Genomic DNA, 20,060 nt, shown 5'->3' on the forward strand with positions numbered 1-20,060 from the left:
ATAATATCCGAAATGGTTTATCACAAATTAAAAAAAAAGATTTCGTAGTCCTACGTCCTAAGCGGTCGTGTCTCGGATACAACCCCTCGAATTTTGCGACATATGACCAATTAGTGTATTGTTCTCGCAAAGGCAAGAAAGAATCGTTGCTTCTCGAATTGATTCTCAAAACTACGCAAGCCATTAAACCTTTTCAGGGTCCCCGGAATTTTTTACTAAAGAGTTATTCATGAACTTTCGACGTATTCGCAAATAATATCCGAAATGGTTTATCACAAATTAAAAAAAAAGATTTCGTAGTCCTACGTCCTAAGCGGTCGTGTCTCGGATACAACCCCTAGAATTTTTATTTTTTATAGCCAATATTTTGCATTCATGAGCCAGACATAACAAACTTGAACATTTGAAATAATCCATGCATGCTATAAACCTAGAAAATGTCGAATCCATATATCATACCGTGAGCTTAGGGTCTATGAAGTTGTCTCAACTAGTTGTGTACATCGAACCGTTTGTAAGAAAGTTGTATTCCGCACTGGAAGAATCTGGTTGTTTTGAAGCGTTCCAGTTATGAAGCTTATTTTGATGTAATGGGAACCGTTATTCAGAAAGGACTGACGCTAAGGACCGAAACGAATAGTAATCTGAGAAAACAATGTCTGTCATTCTTTCTTGATAATTTTTGACAGTTCTATGAACATGTGGTCGGGAGTTGTTAGGCTGTAAAACTATCTTGTCGTGTATATTCTCCTATTCAGATTCTCTTCAGAGCATTGTTCAAACGTATTTATTGTTGGCGGGCGGTACTGAAACCAGTGATGGTTTCAGACGGTTGTTGCCTTCAGCTTCGTCTCGCCCAAAACTTATTTTTTACTCTTCATACCTTCAAACAATGGCGTTTTCTTACTAAGCGCATGTTCTGTTCATTGATTGATCTTCTAATCGACGCTTCAAAATTACCTTTTACTATAAAATTCCTAGTACTTCTACTAAAACTCGTTATTATAACATCAGATTATTTTCAGACACAATTCTCGTTCAAGATTTCTCAGCCACTGACAAATAACATGTTTCTTCGTTACATGGAATAAATGTTTGATACCGAAAATATGATAGAATAAGGACAGTCATAATTCGGACAATTCCTTCCTCGAGTTTTGCTCTTATCAACAGATTCGGCGATCTACTTTTATTTATATAGATAGAAGAAGACATAGGAGTGCGTTTTATCACATACATGTGGAACATATGGTAATTGAGTTTTTCGAATTTTCCCATTATCCTTCAGAGTTTTCCTAAAATTTTCAATTGTCATGTTTGGTTGGAATATGTTTGGTTGAAATATGTGTAATACCCCAAAAACCCCTTACATCCCAAAAGGCCTGGCCGAGTAAGGGAGTAAAAAGTGCCCCCAAACCAAATCCCCAGCTGTATGGCAAATATTGTATAGGATATTAAATAAGAAATTTTGACGGTTTTTTTGAACCTCTATGTGGTAACAACATAGTAACATAGGACCTAGAGTGAAAAACGTACTTCACGTTTATTTCACGTCATCCTCAAAAGCTGCGAGATAAAAATTTGAAAAAAAATACTGATTGTGCATCTTACTACGGTGAATCAAGAAAAATTATCGAAAAAAAATTTCATCGAAAATTTAAGCACTAAAAAATATTGAAATCTTGAAAAAAAAAATTTTGGGATGTAGAGATTCAGTACTACTCTAATTCATATTTAAATGTGTTCCTACGGCTTTTTTAGATATGTGTGATTTTTTTTCAGTGTTGCGCGGTACAAAAATATTTTTTTATATCTCCAAAGGGTCTGGCTGAGTAAGGGAGTAAAAAGTCTCCCAAACCAAATCACCAGCTATAGAAAATATTGTATTGGGTACTAAATAAAACATTCGCATTAATGAGAAGAACACTTTAAAAAACCCGATTTTTTAAATATGTTTTTATATTACATTTGAATACTACGAATACAACAAAATGATCGATTTCAAGAAAATAAAAATAATAATGCAGACGATGAAGAAAATTATTTTTATGTCTCGCAATGCTCTTGAAAATTCAGGAAAAATAACGCCACATGTAGAAAGACACATACACATACGAACGCATTTGAATAAAAATTAGAGCAGAAGTGGGTCTCAAAGATATATTTTTTTTCAAAATTTCGAAATGCCAGAAAACTATATAAAAATTTTTTGTACTGCGTATTTAAATTTTATTTTATTATTAGATTTTTTTATGAAAAAATAGTTTGAAGATTTTTATCGATACACCTCAGTAAGATGTACATTCAGTATTTTTTTCATATTTTTGTCTCAAAGCTATTGAGAGTGGCGTGAAAAAAACCAAAAGGTGCATTTTTCACCATAGATTCTATGGAGTACCATACAAAATATATGTTACTACTGCCAAAATGTTTTGTTTAGTACCCTATATAATATTTTCTATATATTTTTTATAGTGCACCCGTAGTCGAGTGGTTAGCGTCTCACATTATCATGCCGGGTGTTCGGGTTCGATTCCCGTTCTGGCCGGGAGAATTTTTCGTCAAAGAAATTTCCCCGACTTGCACTGGTGGTCACGCGTATTCTAGAGTTTGCCACTCAGAATACATTTAAAGCGTGTTATTCGGCTTAAGAAATCTCAACTAAGTGTTAATAAATAAATAACGTATAAATAAATAAAAATAAAACGTTGAGACGGCAAAAGTTCCACAAGGAACGTTAACGCCCTCCAAGAAGAAGAACAATATTTTATATACAGATGGTGATTTGGTTTGGGGGACTTTTTACTCCCTTACCCAGCCAGACTCTTTGGAAATATTAAAAAAAGGTTTTTGTACCGCGTAACACTGAAAAAAAAAACACAAATATCTATAAAAGCCGTAGGAACACATTTAAATAAGAATTAGAGTAGTACTGAGTCTCTAAATCCCAAATTTTTTTTTTCAAAATTTCAATATTTTTTTAGTACTTGAATTTTTGATGAAATTTTATTTCCATAATTTTTCTTGATACACCGTAGTAAGATGCACATTCAGTATTTTTTCAATTTTTTATCTCGAAGCCTTTGAGGATGACGTGAAATAAACGAAAAAGTTTTTCAATATAGATCCTATGTTGAACCACATAGGGGTTCAAATAAACCGTCAAAATTTCTTATTTAATACCCTATACAATGTTTGCCATACAGCTGGTGATTTGGTTTGGGACTCTTTTTACTCCCTTACCCGGCTAGGCCCTGTGACTCAATTTGCTTGATTCGTTCTCGAGTTATGCAGAAGTTTGTTTTTCATTTGTATGGCAGTCCCCTTTCCATTATAGAGAGGTTAGGTGTGTCGAACTACCACAGAAACATTTATTGCACCCTAAAACCTCCATATGCCAAATTTGGTTACATTTGCTTGATTAGTTTTCGAGTTATGCAGAAATTTGTGTTTCATTTGCATAGCAGACCCGCCCCCCTCCACTTACAAAGAAGAAAGGAGTGTCAAAACACCATAGACCTCCATAGAAACATTTATGGCGCTCTAAAATTTCCATATGCCAAATTCTGTTCCATTTGCTTGATTAGTTCTCGAGTTATGTAATTTTTTTTATTTCATTAGTATGGAGCCCTCCCCCTTAGAGAGATGGGAGGAGTGTTGAACCACCTTAGAAACGTTTCTTGCCCCCTAAAAAACAGTGTGAAATAACCATAGAATCATATATGGCGCCCTAAAATTTCCATATGTCAAATTTGGTTCCATTTGTTTGATTAGTTCTCGAGTTATGTAAAAAAATGTGTTTTATTCGTATGAAGCCTACGGTCCTTATGGGCCGACGTTGACCTTTTTGGTAGGAAAGCGCTGGATGACTGGGACTGACGGTTACAAAAAAATAAAATAAAAATATATACGGTTTGTTCCCGGAAGTTTGACAAAATGTTACTACTTTCTAGTCGAATTTCTGACTAGTTTCTATTTGGACAGTAAGTATCTTTGAGAGGTGGGACCGACAGTGATATTGTGCAAACACTCTTGATTCGGGCTGAATAGAAAGCGCAGCGAGAAAAATCCGGGGCTCAACGTATTAATTTGCACGGCAGCCAAACAACACCAGTAGATTTAGGTGGCAAAAAGGTCGAGAACAATGTTGTAATGATCAATAAATTGTAGTCGCGTTCGAGTACAATCGTGTTTTTTTTTCCATTTGCTTCCTGTAAAACCCATTAGATATTCTTTTTATTAACCATTTATAGTTGGGCAACATACAAATAAAAAAAAACAACTGATCTCAAATGATGTTAAGATAATTACATTTTTTATCTTTTTCGCTATGCACCTGAAGCCAGCTAGATACATTCCATGAACAATATACAAAACTGGGCCATTTTTATGGCTGTCCATTGATTTTGATACTCATTATAGTCTCATCATATAGATTAGTGAAGTCGTCATATTACGGGATTCACGTGATGAAATCAATACTAGAATTAAAAAAAACACATAATGATGATGAACAGTCTGTTTTCCCTTTCATCACTAATAGGACGAACGTTTGACAAACCAACCGTAACAAAAGGACACCGTGTATTTGCCTATAGGTTTTTATTGAAATACACGTTCACAAACACCGAACCAAATCTTTCTATATCGGCTTTGAGAGGATTAAAATGTTTTCCCATTCCACCCACCCACACTTCACTTCCCGGCTCAACACGATCCACAATTAGCCGGGGCTCGTGAGCGTAGCAAATCGCTTCCCTCCCGTCGGATACAAATTCAGCGAAGGATTACCTTAATCCGAGAAACAGATTGGCTGTTTTTTCTGTTTTCAACTATTGGTTTTGTGTGGCAAACTAGTGCTGGTAAACAAAGCCGAGCTAATAAAAGTTGATTGAGACATCATTCTGACCAATCGCGGCACAATTACCAGGAATCAACACACCACTCCTCTTCCTCAATTCTCGGTTGCGAGAATGACCGAAACAATCTAATCCCATAAAAACTCAAACGCCTTCGATTCCACAATTCCCCTTTCGAGGAGAAAGCTTCTTTCCACCACGGTTGGATGAGATCCTGAATGGCATCATTAAATTAATCATAACAACAGTTGGCACTGATAGCGGGAGGAGAGGAGAAAACAGGCGAGTCCGCTCGATGACACCGAATGGGAACCACCAGGAAAACCGAATCGAATTGACAAGCAAAAGGGGAGAAAAAAAAATCAAGAATCACACGTTAAACAAATAATTGGAACCGATATTTATGCAGAAGGGTGTTCTCACTCCCATTTGAATTGTTACGATTTTCCTTTTCCGCTAAGTAAACAACAACAGCAACAATGGCAACATCAGATTCTACGCTTCTTGTTAGGTTATATGTTCTTCCTTGGAGCGATTGGTGTTTCAACCCTTTTTTGTGAGTTTTCTTTCTCACACACACTCGTGGCTCCTGTGTATCATCGATGTTTGTCGAGGTAAAAAGAGGGTTGAATTTTCACTGCTAACTGCTTCTATTCTTGCTCCTTTTTTGTTCAGTTAATTTTTTTGCTCCTAGTGACTTCGCCTCTACACACTCTGATCCTCTGCAAACGAGAGAATATCTAAGCAAGAAGTCGCTGCTGCTGATGAAATAGGGGAATAACAGCAGAAACACATTTATTCGGCTCGTTTTCCGCCGGATCGCTATTCCATATGGCATTATGGCCTACATTTTACCTGCCTTCGGGAGCATATGTAGATGTCTATCGGAATGTTGATGATCAGCGCAAGCAAGACGCAGAGGGTGCCGAGGTGAATCGACACATTGTTTCGTTTTGCCTGTTTCATTTTCGCCCGGAACATCATCTACCGAACTTTAGCCTGCGTTCCCCCTCTATTCACATATATGGCCTATATGTCGGCAAGCAAGTTTGAATTTAATCTGGCGTGTGTTTATTCAAGAGAAAAGTGTGTATAAGCGGTGGGATCCTGATTCCGTGTCCGCTGCAAGGACACGTCCTTTGTTTCGGGCTAATAGTTTAGAGCGACCCACTTATCGCCGGGGATTTTCTGGGGGGTTCATCGTTCTCGCCGGAAGAAGTTTTGCTGAGAATGCGAGGGATAACTTTTTGGGATGTGATTAACATTTTATATGGCAAATATTCTGCAGATTTGGCATTAATTGACCCCAACCATGGTTGCGCTCTGATGGACGTCCCCGGGGGGCCACTGTTGAATATTCTAGGTCTTTCGAAGATTTTGTGGGCATAAAAATTGAAACAATTCGAAACAGAATCCACAAAGATTTTTCAACGCCGAGTCATAAATTGGTATACAGAATTCAACATCCACACAACACGTAGTCCATATATTGAGTGCAACACTCGGCTCTATATTGATTCTAGGTGTTTCTGCATTAACGATTAATTTCCGAAGTGCAATCAAACTGATTAGAGCACATGTTCAATCTCGGATCCGGTTACATCGTCTCATCCCAACTAATACAATAATGGCTATATTCAGCTAATTATGAGCTTACAGTGAGCAAGAGAGGGAGGAAACCGAACAATACTAGTTCAGGCATGGTTTATCTGTGAGCTATGGTATTCACACGATTAAAACAAGCGCTCAGCTTGGCCCTCCGATGACTGAACGTTTGAATAGATTCACTTAACATCATGTTTGTCATTTTAGTGACGCGGTATCTGCTTTAGTTTGTCCTTGACTCAAAATTGTGACATGTTTTTTCTCGGAACAACTTTTTCGAAACTGGCGTACACGATATCTCTAGCTCTACCGAACCGATTTGTTTAAAATTTTGTATTATTCGCTTGGAGAAATAACATTTCTACATTTCTACACATTTTGGCATGTTCGTCACTTTTACTTCCATTTTTGGAAGAATGTCGGGAGTGAGAATTCGAAAAAAAATTATCTGTGCCAAGTTTCAGCTCGATCGGACATAATTCAAGGATGCCTCAAAGCGCTCAAAGTTTTGGTTTTGATTTTTTGATCCTCGAAAATCTCCCAAGGGGGAAGAGGCAATGAAGGTATGGAAAAAAAATATCGAATTCAAAGAACCGACCATGTACATTTTCCATATTGGTCCAAAAAAAAAATGACCTTTGCGAAATTTCAGCTCAATCGGACATGACTTAGGGGTGCTTCAAAGCAATCAAAGTTTTGATTTTTTGGCCACTAAGTCCCGAAAATTCGATTTTCGGCCAAATTTTATTTTTTTCAGATCTCGACGTTTTATGCCTTTTTAAGTCATTTGGCATCGAAAACAAAATTTTCTGCCTAAATTTCTACCTACCGGTTTTCCGGCCAAACATTTTTTTTCAAGATGACATCAGATCTTGACGTTTCATGCATTTTGAAGTCATTTGGAATCGAAAAAAAAAATCGATTTTCCAAAGTTCTTTTACTCCCCCTTGGGAGATTTTCTCTGCCACCCTAATTTAGACACTTCGAAATATTCTTATAGTAATTTCATGTTTCCCGCAGATAGATTAAAAAAAAAACGATTACTGTATCGACACAGTCAAGGATTACGTTGATCTGTATCCTATTATATGCCTACTGATATGCACAGAGTTTTAATTCATGGAAGGATGACAAAAGATTCTCGAGAGAAGAACATTTAACTCGTAAAAAATAGTCCAGAAAATATTAATCATGCTATGGTCTATAATCTTTTTATGTCCACGGATCCACATTTATTTTGAAAAGGAGAAAAGTAGTTGTAAAAAACTTCCAGATGAAGTAGTATTTCTATGGCAGAAAACAATTGTTGGATAATGAAAAGATGATGATGATTGTTTCAATTTGTAATCTTTCTTGACCTTTGTAGGGGTATGAGGTGGGTCATCATCATCAACTATCTAAAGAAAATCGTTTTTTCTATTTATAGCAGAATTTTGCTTTGAGGGGTCATCCATAAACTATGGAATCGTTTTTTTTTTCAATGGAGGAAGACACCCAGTGGGGTTATGATCAAAAACTAGAAAATATATAAAAAATAATGTTAAAATATACTACAGGGGAAGGGTGCCATAAAATCTCAAAACATTGGATCACGTGCTTTATGTATAAAAAAATTAATAAAATAAAAAAAGGATACCAGATGTTTTTTTTCACATTTAACGACATTTTTCTGCTTGATCAACTTTGTATGGAGTCGCCCCACTGTGCGATGGTCTGAAAAATTTATTTTTTACTCTTTTTCCCAAACATTACTTTTACGAAAAAAAACATAACTTTTGATCCACTGGAGTTTTCATGGTCAAAGATAGAGAGCGCTATATTTTTTCTTGAAGGTAGAGATTTTTTTACAAAACATTTCCCGAGAGGTGTTTGTTTTCGTTTTGGAGTTATGATTTTCTAATGTTAACTTGTTTCCAGTCTTCGTTCAAAATTCCTATGCGACTAGACTAGATTTATGCGAACAGAATTCACTTTTTCCGCTAGTGTGATATTTGTTTGGAAGAAGACTAGTCGATTGGCTCCAATGTGATATGTCCATTAACTAATTCGGTTCAGTAGTACAGAAGTTATGAATTTTTGAAAAAGTATTTTTTGGAAAAAAGGGGAAAATGGTTTTTCGAACCATCGGTTCACTTTGAAAAATCATAACTAAAAACGACAAGAATCACATATCTGATTTTTATATACATTATTTAAAAAAAAACTCAGCTTTATAGCTTTCAATAGAAAAAAATCATATAGCGCTTTCTAGTCTATAACCATGTACCATGTTTTGTCTCATATTCCGAACAGTCTCAAATTCCGAACACTTCATTTTTAAATCTGAATTTACTAAACTTTTATGTTATAAATAATTGAATAATGAAACACAGACAATCTTTGGGATATAGGCTTGGTTTTGACATCATTTACAGGTATCGCTACAGCCTATAATTTATAATATTAAACATTTGCAAAAAAGTGACAGTCAAAACGTTAGTTTGCGTTTGCGTTAGCAAATTCCGATTCCGTTTGCGTTAGCAAATTCCGTCAAAAACAAGCATAATTCATTTTTCAGTTTTCGTAGTTGTTTCAACTATTTTGTTTGCTGTTTTCATGTTAAGTGCTAGAGGATGTAAGAATCTACAATAAATGGATGAAAAAAATGATATTTTATGCAGAAATATTCATTAAAATTAGTATTGAAGTAGTGTTCGGAATATGAATCATGTTTCTACGCATGATTCAAATTCCGAACACTTCCGTTTCAAATGTAAATTTACTGAACATCAATGTTATGAATCATTGAATAATCAAAACCCTGACATTCTTTGGGTTATAGCCTTCATTTTAACATCAGTTACAGATATCGATACAGCGTATAATTCATGATACTAAACATTTGCAAAAAAACCTGTGACTGTCAAAACCAATTTTTTTTTCAATAAAAAGCAAGTACAATCAACAATAACAAAAACAGAATATCGCCTCTATTGAATAATATGTTATATAACTTGCTTTGTGAGAAGCATTTGAACTTTTCTCACGGAGATTCGGCAGTAAGTCGGGTCTCTTACATGGGCCTCCCCCAGGGCTCATGTTTAAGCCCCCTTTTGTACAACTTCTATGTAAGCGACATCGACAATTGCCTTACACAAAATTGCAGCCTAAGACAACTTGCAGATGATGGAGTGGTCTCTGTCGTAGGATCAACAGAATCCGACCTACAAGAACCCTTACAAGATACTTTGAACAATTTTTCAACCTGGGCCATTGGGCTAGGGATCGAATTCTCCACGGAGAAAACAGAGATGGTGGTTTTTTCTAGGAAGCATAGACCAGCAAAACCAAAGCTTCAACTTTTGGGTAAACCGATCACTCATGCTATGTCATTCAAGTATCTTGGGGTCTGGTTCGACTCCAAATGTACTTGGGGGGCCCATATTAGGTATCTGAGTAAAAAATGCCAACAAAGAATAAATTTTCTCCGTACAATTACCGGCACCTGGTGGGGAGCCCATCCCGAAGATCTTATAATGTTGTATAGAACAACTATTCTCTCAGTGATGGAGTATGGCAGTTTCTGTTTTCAATCAGCTGCCAAAACACACTTAATTAAACTCGAGCGAATTCAGTATCTTTGTCTCCGTATTGCGTTGGGATGTATGCCCTCAACGCATACCATGAGTCTCGAGGTTTTGGCAGGCCTACTCCCACTAAAAGATCGCTTCAATTTATTATCTCTTCGGTTCTTCATCCGGTGTAAGGTCATGAACCTATTGGTGATCGGAAATTTTGAGCGGCTAATCGAGCTAAATTTTCACTCCGGATTCATGAGTTCATATCATGAATTCATCTCCATGCAGGTTGATTCTTCTCCGTATATTCCCAACCGTGTTTGTTTCCCTGACTACATCAATTCCTCTGTGCATTTTGATCTGTCCATGAAGCAAGATATCCATGGATATTCAGATTACCAACGATCGAGGATCGCTCCAACGATCTTCGATGAAAAATATAGGGGTATCAATTGTGATAATATGTACTTTACTGATGGGTCCACTATAAATGAGTCCACAGGATTTGGAGTGTTCAACGAATTTTTTAGCACCTCACACAGTCTTCAGAATCCTTGCTCAGTGTATATTGCTGAATTGGCAGCAATTCATTGGGCGCTGGACAGCGTCGCCTCACGACCTGTTGAACACTATTACATTGTAACGGATAGTCTTAGCTCTGTCGAAGCTATCCGTTCAGTGAGGCCGGAAAAGCACTCGCCGTACTTCCTTGAGAGAATACGAAAAATTTTGAGTGCTTTATCCAGACGCTGTTATGTCATTACCTTTGTGTGGGTCCCTTCTCATTGCTCAATTCCGGGTAATGAGAGGGCTGACTCATTAGCAAAGGTAGGTGCGATTGAAGGCGATATTTATCAGCGTCAAATCGCCTTCAATGAATTTTACTCTTTAGTCCGTAAAAATACCATCGCTAACTGGCAACGCAAATGGAACGAAGATGAATTGGGCCGGTGGCTTCACTCGATTATCCCTAAGGTTAGCCTCAAACCATGGTTCAAAAGTCTGTACTTGAGTCGGGACTTTATTCGCACCTTCTCCCGACTCATGTCCAATCACTGTTCGTTAGACGCGCTACTCTTTCGTTTCAATCTGGCCGGCAGCAATATCTGCGTTTGTGGCCGAGGTTACCACGACATCGAACACGTTGTTTGGTCGTGTGAGGTGTATCTTGTTGCCAGATCGAATTTAGAGAACTCCCTTCGGGCTAGAGGAAGGCAGCCCAATGTGCCGGTGAGAGATGTGTTGGCTCGGTTAGACCTTGATTACATGTCCCAAATATATGTTTTCCTTAAATCTATCGATGTTCGTGTGTGATTATCCTTATATCCTTATACCCTCCATTTCTTCCTTTGTGAGTAATTGGTCCGCTTGCTATAAACAGAAGAATGAAATGTAAATTCACAACTGATGTACGAATAGATTTAAGAATTGAGTGTGTGTGATTATCAACATTGTAATAATTTCCTTATACCCCATCCTTTTCCTGAGAAAATGTCACCCTTTTAATCTCGAGTCCACCACGAGTAATCGGTTTCCCACATTACTAACCATAGATTTAAGAAAATTGTTCATATATATAGTTTTAAAAATATATTTAAGATTTCGGCTCCTTTAAACTTATGTAACTGAGCCTGTAAAAATAAACGAATTTATAAAAAAAAAAAAAAAAAAAACAGAATACAAATTTTTGTGAGTATAGCATTTTTCGAAAAAAAAACTAGCAAATTGGCTTGAATTTGATATGTCGATCTAATAAATCCATCTAGTAGTTCCGAAGTTATGATTTTTTTAAAAAGGCATTTTCACTGTTCGGAATTTGAGTCAAAAGTGTTCGGAATATGAGTCAGAGGCAAAAAAAGTGTTCGGAATTTGAGACAAATGTGGTTGAACATTTTTCTAGTTTTTTACCATGAATATGTATTAGTAAATCAATTTTATTGCAGTCAAATGAAAAAGAAGGCTGAATTTTTGAAAAAGCTATTTTTGGAAAAAAGGGGAAAATTTGATTTTTCGTGCCACCTTAAAATTGAAATGGACATTAAACGCACGATTATGTTCTGCAAGCACAAATAAAGGAAATTCCAGATGAGAAAAGCTGATTGATTTGTATAGCTGTATTTTGCCGTTAAAAATTGAATCGTTAATTATCTTCTATTGTTGTTGGCATTTTTTTATGACATTGTCAATATATATATGTATTGAGCTTGAGTTTTCCATCAATAATAACGCGAATATATATCCTCCCGAACTCGATCAATATTCTCACCATCAGTTATAATAGAGACGTTCTAGTTCATTTGATTTTGGGAGATCATTGCGAATTTCTTTTTACATGTGTTCAGATTCCATTGCTTATACATAAACACAAATCTTTAAAAAAGCGTTATACGAACTAATATAAATCTTGAGCTGCAATATATAGCACAGTGTCAAACATAACACAGTGGCATATGCTCACGCCCTATTTATTAGTAGTTGAATTTTGGTACGCACGATAGCGACACATGTAATATATATCATCTTGATTTTTGATATATTTTTATATATAATTGAATAAAATTCATTAAACAAAAATGCATTCCGTGATATGCCAACCGAAAACGTGACTTGATTTTTTGTTTGCTGTAATTTCTATCTCAGCTTCCAATTTCGCACGTTAGTGATTATGAAACAAATTTGTATCAAATACACGACCCAGAAATAGTGATATGACGCAAACAGTTACGGCAAAAAACAACTAAAAATATAACCGGAAAATGGGGCGTTGTCCTGGAGAACTCATTTGAATCACTAAGGTATATTTGGAATTTGATGTGTTAAAAAATAATCAGACGAAGAATTGATGAAAATCTCGATAAATTTTTGAACACTGCTTCTCTCTTCGTTAACATTGCAGGTAATCAATTCATTATCTATATGAAAATTATTCTTCTAACTATGTTGGTTCTATTTTTATAAAAGTGATCGTAACAAGTGAAAATTAAGCTGAAATATTTGTATTAATATTCATCAATTGTCGCATATTCCTACAAAAAAAAAATACTATTTAATCGCTCGCATATGACGAGCAGCGTGAATGGATCGCACAAAATAAATAAAATCTCACAGTACCACACGAGTAAACATTTTCAGCTTCCAGATATATCCTGTGGCAGAACATCACAGGAAATATTTCGATTGGTGCAACAGTATTCATCGTACACAAGCCGTAACGCACAACGCCTCAGCATAGGGCCATGCTCGAGATGGACATCTACCACAACAGCACAACGACACTTGTCAAATTGACGCAACCAGCTAATCCATAAGCTTCCATTTGTTTATTTATGTTTATTTCCAATTTGCACTAAAGGATCCGGTTCTAGGTTCGTCTCATTTCAAAGTAGCCTTTACAAACTGCACACCATTCCAGGGGATGCGATGCCCGAGGGATATAATTTGTTTTCTTATTAGTCTGCACTGAAATTGTAAACTGTCGCCGGCGAACTTTTCCCCACACAATGCACTGCAACAGATATGTATGCAGCTGCTAATATTCATCCATTCATATTTCCTTTGAAGTTTCGGTCCCTCCTCGGGGTAGTCGCCAACACACAGCACAACTAACAACGGCTAACAAAACCATTCCGCATATTTTGCTCATCCTAATGCAGAGCACGACGAATTACAGCAGAATTACGGCATTCTCCGCCCACACACAAACATATATATTTATTCCATTGCTCGTAGCTTTTCCGGCTAAGTTAATCCAACTGAGCGAACGAAAAAAAAACAACTTATTTCGACATTTTCGCTCACTGCGTCTCGTTGTGGCAGCAAGCGATGAAAAACCATCCACTAAGCATATTCTGCAGTGCATCCACAGACTTTTCACTTTTCTTCGGTTTTTTCCTCACGCCACACCACCATCATATCCTTGGTACAGAACCACACACACCTTCACCCTTTCGAGCGCCTGTGTTTCCATTCTCATCGGTCAACATCCGAAATAAAAAAAAAACATAATACAAGCAGGCAGCAGCCCTAATGCACTGCCACTGTACCGCTGCCAGTACTGGTCACTACATCCGGAAGAGCGACGAGCGTTGGAACGCTGCGAAAGCAAAACTTTCCCCACAAAACGCTCAAGTCACACGCTTGCATAACTCCTGCAAGAAAGCTAAACCGATCCCGTGGCCGATTCCGTACCGTTTTCTTCTTCCTGCGTATCCCGAGGGCAAACCGTTGCTGCTGCTGGAGAAACAGCTGCTCTGTAGCGCACTATTCCCCGCGATCGCAGCCCGTGCACCACACCCCGCGCCCCGTTCCGGCGAACGGTTTTGCGATAGTTGCAAATCGCGCCGCGAATCCACCGCCCCGGGAGCACTGGGAAGGGCGGAGACTGGAGACTCGAGAAATCCTGACGCGCGGAACCAGCGTGGATTCGGACCGATTTGTAGTTGCTTGGAGGACGAACACGAGCGCACTGAGAGAGAATCCACGGCGGAAGCTACGCGACACGACCAAAAGCGATGAGGATTCTGAATTACGAGTTACGAGGAGGAGGCGTAAGGTGGATAGGAGCCAAGCAGCCCGGTGCAGCAATCGCACTGAGGCTGAGTAACCCTCGGGTTCGGGCAAGTAGCAGAAGCTCTCTCGTCGCAGTGGGTGGTGGTGGGCGTTCGCAGACTGCTAGACGGCTTGACGCCGTGCGAGCAGCCGCCCGAACGTGGGTGGTGAACTCGAAAACGAAACGGGGTGGTGGAACTCGTTCTGGTGATGCAGTTTTCGAGTTGTTGTTTCACCCAATAGCTTGTTTCAGGGCAGGTACTCAGTGGGTGCTGTGTTGAGGTGTATTGCAGTCGATTCAAACCGGACACTGAGGGCTACTGAGAATAAACACGAGCACGGAACACAGCATTACAACGCAAAAACTAAAGTACCCTAATGATTATGAAAAAAACACAGAACTACACAGTCGTATTGGAGGATTACGAATTATTTGATCTCACAAATCGTCTCGTTTCCGATACAATTCTCGAAGGTCGAACGAAGCAATTCCACGTCGATATAGCCGAAAAACAGTCACTCTCAATTCTTTAAAACTATGTACTCAAACATGATTTTTATTGATAATATTTCGGGAACGGATAGTCTTTTGATAGAAAGTTTAATATAGTCTTTCATGTTTTTTCATAAATTACAATTTTTTTCATAAATTACATAGAAATTAGATTCGTTATATTGTTTTCCTTGAACGGTTACAATTGCAAAAAGTATTGAACTTTCATAAAATCTGAAAAATTCATATCGTAATTTGAAACAGTATTCTAATAAATATATGGAGTATGGAATATGGAAAATAAATATAAGTTTACTATGTTATCTTCTCATTGACTCTCCATGACGAACATATTGATTACATATTGAGCTATAGGGCAGCTGGATTTCAAGTTCCGATTCAACAAGAAAAAACTCAATGATTTTGAATTCGCCCTCATAAAAAAAAAATCAGTCACAATTGAAGGGCCTGGCTGGGTAAGGGAGTAAAAGTGCCCCCAAACCAAATCACCAGCTCTATGGCAAATATTGTATACGATATTAAATAAGAAATTTTGACAGTTTAACATGGGATCTATAGTGTAAAACGTACTTTTTCGTTTATTTCACGCCATCCTCAAAAGCTTCGAGATAAAAATTTGAAAAAAAATTCTGAATGTGCATCTCACTACGGTGTATCAAGAAAAATTATCAAGAGAAAAAATTTCATCAAAAATTGAAGTACTAAGACAAATATTGAAATTTTGATTTTTTTGTGATTTAGAGATTTAGAGATTTAGAGATTTAGTACTACTATTTTAGTACTATATTTTCTGGTATTTCGAAATTTTGAAAACAAATATAACTTTGAGAACCACTTCTGCTCTGATTTTTATTCAACGAACGTGTCTTTTTTTCTACATGTGCCGTATTTTTTTCCCGAATTTTGAGGAGCATTGCGAAACACAAAAATAATTTCCTTCATCGTCTGCATTATTATTTTTATTTTCTTGAAATCGATTATTTTATTGTATTTGTGGTTTTTAATTGTAAAATTAAAATAAGAAAAATAAAAATAATTCGGATTTTTTTGGTGTTCTTCTCATTAATCCGAATGATCTTTCCACAAGGACTTTTTTTTCTCACAGAGCTCTATCGTACTGCTGACTCCTATGAATTTGGCAAACCATCTAAATCCAATGTAAAGATAATCTCATATATTTTAAGATACGAAAAACATCTTTGTACAGCACAATGCTTTAAATATACCGACAAAATTTAAACATATGAAAAAATAAATTTAAAAAATATTAGAGCAGTAACGGGTCTCTAAATTCAAAATGATTTGAAAATTTTACGATACGATACGATTGCATTTAAATAAAAATTAGAGTAAAATTGTGTCTCAAAGTATTTTTTTTTTCAAAATTTGAAATGCCTGAAAAAAAATTTTTTTTTGGTTTTTTGAAAAAAATCACATATACCTCAAATAGACGTAGGAAAAAACATTGAATACAAACTAGAGTAGTACTGAATCTCAAAATTTAAACAAAAACTAAAACTTAATTTAAAATTAAAACAAATTATAAATTTAAATTTTCATATTTCATATTCATATTTTTGTCTCAAAGCTATTGAGAATGGCGTGAAAAAAAGGAAAAGGTGCATTTTTCATCATAGATCCTATGGTGTACCATAAAAGGACTACAATATATGGTACTACTGTCAAAATGTTTTGTTTCGTACCCTATACAATATTTTCCATACGACTGGTGATTTGGTTTGGGGGACTTTTTACTCCCTTACCCAGCCAGACTCTTCGGAGATTTAAAAAAAAATTTTGTACCGCGCAACACTGAAAAAAATCTGAAAAAATCACGCATATCTAGAAAAGCCATAGAAACACATTTAAATATGAATTAGAGTAGTACTGAATCTCTAAATCCCAAAAAAAAAAAATATTTTCAAAATTTCAATATTTTTTAGTGCTTAAATTTTTTTATAACTTCTTTTTTTTATAACTTTTTTTTGATTTCTTGATACACCGTGGTAAAATACACATTCAGTATTTTTTTTTCAAATTTTTATCTCGAAGCTTTTGAGGATGGCGTACGTTTTTCAGTATAAAATAAGTAAAAAGTAAAAATTGATTCACCAAGGAAAATTTATCTGATATTAATTTCTTATCGAAAGATCTCAGTCTTTTTTTGTTTTTATTCTTCTGGTGAATCCTGAAAAAGCGTGGGCTAAAATACGGGTTTTTCTTTATTTTGGCGAATATATCGATTTTTGAAAATTTAGAACTTTTGAATCACTGAACAGACTTCCAACCTCTTACCAACAAATTGAAGGTGCTTCAGTGAACTTTCAAAGAAAATACTGAGCCACACTTCGAATGATGACGTTTAAAAGAAACTTTTGAAATTGCAATTTTTGTTCGAGGTGTCGAGACCAGAGACCCTAATCTCTTATTGTATATGAGGGGCTTAGAATGAAAGGGGTGTAAGTGATTTGATCGATTTCTCTACATCGACTCTCTCTCTTCTGGTCATAACTTAGTTGCAAATACATTCCCAGTTGTATTTGACAATGTGGAAGATAGGTCAGAACCTCATCTATCGGATTCTATAGCGAACTTAAATTGGAACTTTTTTGCAGTTGAGTTATTAACTAGAGAAAGTCGATGAAGAGAAATCGATCAAGTCACTTACACCCCTTGCATTCTAAGGTCCTCATATATGGAACAAAGGTTTTTTTTTCGAACGTATAACCATCATCCCAAGAGAACGGACGGTTGTTGTGTTTGTCTCCACCCGAATTAGAATGATAAAATATTAGTTTGGGGAAATTATCTAGAGATGATTGTAAAAATCTATTGCTAGAGTTTTTCGCCAATAAGGACAAAGACCTCTATGATAGAGACATTATGAAGCTACCTTTGAAATGGAAACAAATTTTACAACAAAACAGTGCATATTTGACCACAATTCAGACAATTCGAAGCATATTAAAAATAGTTTTGAATATTACCCCAAAGTAATCCGTAATCTATTATTTTTGGGGTAATATTCAAAACTATTTTTAATATGCTTCGAATTGTCTGAATTGTGATCAAATATGCACTGTTTTGTTGTAAAATTTGATTCCATTCCAAAGGTAGCTTCATAATGTCTCTATCATAGAGGTCTTTGTCCTTATTGGCGAAAAACTCTAGCAATAGATTTTTACAATCTTCTCTAGATTCCAATTTTTCATCACTCTAGAAATTTTGCATTGCGAGAAAAAGCTGGTAATCGTTTGGAGCCAGGTCCGAACTATATGGTGGATGCATTAAAACATCCCAATCAAGCTCTCGGAAATGTGTGGCTTTGCGTTATCCTGATGGAACACAACATCTCTTCTGTTGGCCAATTCTGGACGTTTCTGGTCAATCGTTAGCTTCAAGCGGCCCATTTGTTGATAGTAGAGATCTTAATTCAGTGTATTGCACTAAAAAAAATCTCTTAATTGAGTGTATCGCAATGAAAAAAAGAAAAAAGTGCAAAATGTACCGAATTTTCTGTTTGTTGGCCTCCATTGCTAACACCCTGTAGCCCAAAACATCAAAGATTTGTTTTGTGTGAAATGTCACCTGTCAAATGAGTCTAAACTTGGAATTGTATGATCCATATTACGCGAGATATTGATCACTAAAACCAGCTACCGAGAACATAATGGATAACTTTTCCCCCAACCTAATACTTTGGAGAATATTAAAGATAAATAGTAAAGTTCGAAAAAAACGGCTACGCATATGTTCTGCAGCGAATAGTGAGTTCCGAAAAATCGTTTGCGTATTTGTTCTGCAGTGGAAAGTTTGTTCGATTGGTGTTAATTTCTTAATTTGAAAATAACTTTGACGGCATTGAGATTCATGTTTCGTTATTGTGAAAATAATATAAGATTCTCAAATGAAATACCGCATCTTTTTAAATAAAAATAAATCGCCAAATGTGTTGATGAACGCAAAATTCGAGAATGGATAAGAATTAGGATTGGGCGATCTCGGATCGATTTTCAAAAGATCGATCTTTTCCATTCCGATTTCCGATTTTTTGGATCGATATTTTTTACTCGAGAAAATCGAGAAAATCGAGAAAATCGATTTATTTGCTTTCGATTTTTTCGATCTCATATTTCGATATTTTTGTAGATTTGTTTTTCAATATACATCGAATTCAATCTCACCAAAGATCACCTAACATTTTTTTCAAACATAATATCAACATTTGGATCGCATCTTCTATGATTTACTTCCGTACAAATGCTGACAGAGACAGAACTAGCGGCAGGTACTGTAGGGATGTACTGTAACCAGTGGCTCATAGGATCATTGAACTAGATGTTGACATCAATTCCTGGTGAAATGTAGTTTTTTGGAACTGGTGCCAAAATGCAGAATCGGCTAAATGATAGACGTATGGCACGATTGGCTTTTATGGGATCGTTGTCAGCTGAGTTCTGGGCAGATACTATATGTTGAATTTCTAATAATGCTTTTTCAATTAATGTATTTAATAAAACGATGAATGCCCTGAAGATTTTTTTTGGGCTTTAAAAATTTTTATGGACTGCATACTGAGAAACAAAAATAAATGCTTTTGATGTTTCATTATAAACATGAAATTTGTATTCCCTGTTTAAAGAAAGGACGACGTTCCTATAAAATAAGCGAATAAATTGAGAAAAAAAAAGTTTTCGATTTTCCAAAGATCGATTTTTTGGTACCGATTTAATCAGTGGATCGATCTCTGCGTCGTTTGGAAAATCGATTCGACGAGATCGATCATTTTATAACGATCGCCCAATCCTACTAAGAATGGACCTCATATTAAATTCATACCTTGAGGCGAAAACTTCGAAAAATCTCATATATAATAAGGTCTCGAACGTATAACTCATCATCAGAGAAGAACGGACGTACGAATTGTGCTGCATTTATGTCGTTGTGTTCGTCTCCGCCCAAACTTGGATTGGAGTG

General features: G+C 36.3%; 1 protein-coding gene across 9 annotated transcripts in view; it reads right to left on the reverse strand.

Annotated features, from left to right (window-relative positions):
• Positions 1-20,060, reverse strand: part of LOC129777669 (tyrosine-protein phosphatase Lar) — a 403,848-nt gene that overhangs the window by 235,364 nt on the left and 148,424 nt on the right. The window contains exon 1 of one of the 9 annotated variants that reach the window (XM_055784078.1): positions 14,210-14,471. The exons of the other annotated variants lie outside the window; for them this stretch is intronic. The gene's annotated coding sequence lies outside the window, so the exon portion shown is untranslated. Of the gene's footprint in view, positions 1-14,209; positions 14,472-20,060 lie in introns of those variants that run through there. 9 annotated transcript variants of the gene reach the window in all.

The sequence above is a fragment of the Toxorhynchites rutilus genome, chromosome 3, assembly GCF_029784135.1.
Source record: "Toxorhynchites rutilus septentrionalis strain SRP chromosome 3, ASM2978413v1, whole genome shotgun sequence".
In the NCBI taxonomy this organism is placed as follows: Eukaryota; Metazoa; Arthropoda; class Insecta; order Diptera; family Culicidae; genus Toxorhynchites; species Toxorhynchites rutilus.